Source organism: Zalophus californianus, chromosome 11 (genome assembly GCF_009762305.2).
Source record: "Zalophus californianus isolate mZalCal1 chromosome 11, mZalCal1.pri.v2, whole genome shotgun sequence".
NCBI classification, from domain to species: Eukaryota; Metazoa; Chordata; class Mammalia; order Carnivora; family Otariidae; genus Zalophus; species Zalophus californianus.
This window is the reverse complement of record NC_045605.1, coordinates 82,085,650-82,088,780: the sequence shown is the minus strand read 5'-3', so window position 1 is coordinate 82,088,780 and position 3,131 is coordinate 82,085,650.

Sequence of the window (3,131 nt, the reverse complement as noted above, 5' to 3'; positions counted from 1 at the left end):
CACTGCTCTAGAGGAATGTCCAAACTATTTGTTCTTCAGATCATCTCACATAAATATTATTTCCCATTTATGAGCTTTGGAAAACTATTTGGTGGTTGAGCATCTTATTACACCCTTTAAATAATACCTGAAATAAAGATATTCTCTGTTGCCTTAGCAGTTACTGCATAGTCAATAAATTATACTGGTTGCTGTGGAGCAAAATCAGCCTTGGCTTGAATCCTGGGTACCTTGAATCCTGGCTAACAGATTTGAGGTTGTACAACCTCAAGTATTTACCTTCTCTGTATCTCAGTTGCCTTGTATATAAAATGAAGGCAATAAATAATACCTATATTACAAGATGTTGTGAGGATTGAATGAATATGAAAAGCATTTAGAATAGTACATAGCCAGTTGTAAACATTTAATAAATGTTGATTACTATTGTGTCTAGAGGTTAAGTTATGACAGTTAAGATGTTTTAATAAGAACAATGTCCTAAATTAAAGGTCCACACTGAGGTGAGCCAAACATATATATGCCAGCAGGGTCAAGATCTTTCTCCATAATTTCTGATCTACTTTTAAATACATAGACAAGTCACTATTCTAGGCCCACAAATGCACAAGGCCCTGAAAATTTTAGCTTGAATATTTTTTAAAGCACATTTTACCAAATTTCTAAGAAGTCATTCAAAATAGAATGAATAAGGTACTCACAGGATATCTAAAGTTTAACTTTACTATTAATCCTTTGAGATAAATAAGTTATTAAATATATATCTAGTTAAGTCTGCTGACTTCATTTACTCATCAAATAATTATTAAGTATCAAGTGGTGAAGTCATATGTGAAGAGCTAGTGATAAAGCAAGGTAGCCAATGTGAGAGGTACAGTCTTTGTACTCAATGAACACAAACTTATCAAGGAAATAATCACTCAATTAATTCCTTACAACTATAATAAATATGAAGAAAAATTACAAAGTACCATGAAGAAATATCACTGAAGGAATTATATTCTAAGGTGAAGGTCACAGGGAAGTCTTCCCTGAGCAAGGTATATCTATCTAAGCTGAGATTTGATGGCTAGTTAGAATTTCAGAGACATTCACTAAAAGTGTGGTCTGGAAGTGTCTGACAGAAGTCTATAGGATAGGGGCACCTGGGTGGCTCAGCCATTAAGCATCTGCTTTCGGCTCAGGTCATGGTCCCAGGGTCCTGGGATCGAGCCCCGCATCGGGCTCCCTGCTCCGCGGGAAGCCTGCTTCTCCCTTTCCCACTCCCCCTGCTTGTGTTCCCTCTCTTGCTGTATTGCTCTCTGTCAAATAAATAAATAAATAAATCTTAAAAAAATGTCTATAGAATACATTTAATTTTCTATCTGCATGTGGGCACAGAAGAAAGGATCATGCATCTCTTCATCAAAAATGTTACAAAGTCATTTATATACAAATTAGAGGAAGGGAAGAAGAGGAGTTGCCAAGAAAAAAAAATATATATATATATTTAGAAAATTCACTGGAAATTATGTTGCCTGCTAAGAGGCTAGGAGACCATTTCTAACAAATCTGACATATAGGGTTCCATTGATAGACATTTACGAACACATATCCATTTCTATGGATCATTTTGAGCCATACATTTCACCCAGTAGTTAACACCTGACTATGTTGTGATACAGACTCAGGAAATGCTTAAAATGCTGCAAATGATGTTGTGGGTTTTTTTGACATATTTTTTTCACACTGTGATAAAATACACAGAAATAATTGATAGAGAAATGCTTACCCCTAATGTTGGCTTCATCAGCTTCCTTTTCTTGTAGAATATTGACCTGAGAAACTATATGTATGTGTAAAAGGTAGGATAATGGTCCCCCAAAAATGTTCACATCCTCATCCCTAGAATCAGTGAATGTTATGTTACATGGCAAAGGGAGGATTAAGGTTGCATATGGAATTATGTTAGCTAATTAGCTGATTTTGAGATCAAGAAATTATCCTGGATTATCTAAGTAAGCTCAATACGGAAGAGAGGGAGAAGAGTCAGTGTTACTTTCTGAGAAGGACCCAGCCATCATTGTTGAATTCGAAGATGAGAGAGGGTCATGACCTAAGGAGTACCAACAGCCTCTAGAAATTGAAAAGACAAGACTATGGAGTCTCTCTAGGAGCTTCCAAAAAGGACAACATCCCTGATGACACTGATTTAATCCAATGAGACTCATTTTGGATTTCTGACCTCCAGAACTGTAAGATAATACATCTGAGTTTTTTTAAAGATGCTAAATTTGTGATAATTTTAACAATAATAGGAAATTAATACAACATGCTTTTCAGATCAAATGTTCAAATAAACTAAGCATTCCGAATTTTGAGAGAATAAATGTTTCCTTTATAAACACAAGATATCCTTCAGAACATTCAAGGATCTGTAGCTCTGACGCTTGACAATCAACAGTTCTACTATGATATGAGACCATCAGGTTGGCTTTCTCCTCCAGACCCACCAGGAAAAACAACAATAACAATAACAACAACAACAACAACTGTCTACCAAATAAAGACAAAAACAGGGAGAATGTTTATTTTCCTGTGTCTTATTCTAGTAGACACTAAATATATGTTAAACATATGATCTTATTTATTAAACTGTTATTTGACATAAAATTTGGTTATGTATATAAAACAGGTATCCTAAAGTCACCACATCTAAAAGAAAACTAATTCCTGACTAACTGCTTCTTTCCTAATTTTCTCCAATTCACCTTAGGCCTAAACCTAACAATTATGCTTGCCACTTCTCTTTCCCTTTCACCCCATCGCAAATTTTTTTTTCATTATTTAAAATACACACACACACACACACACACATCATTATTTAAAATATATATATATATATATACACACACAAATATCTGTCAAGGACCAACTATGTCCCAGGCACTGTTCTTGGCTTTACATGGAATCATGAGCAAGTCCATTGGTCTTATATTCAAAATAGGTCTGAATCTTACCACTAATTACCTCTGCCTTCATGATTTTCAAAGTACCATGTCTCCACTGGAACCTCACAAAGCCTCCTAACTCACATTCCAATTAGACTTTTGGTCTCCAATAATCTATTCTCCACATAGACATCAGAATGA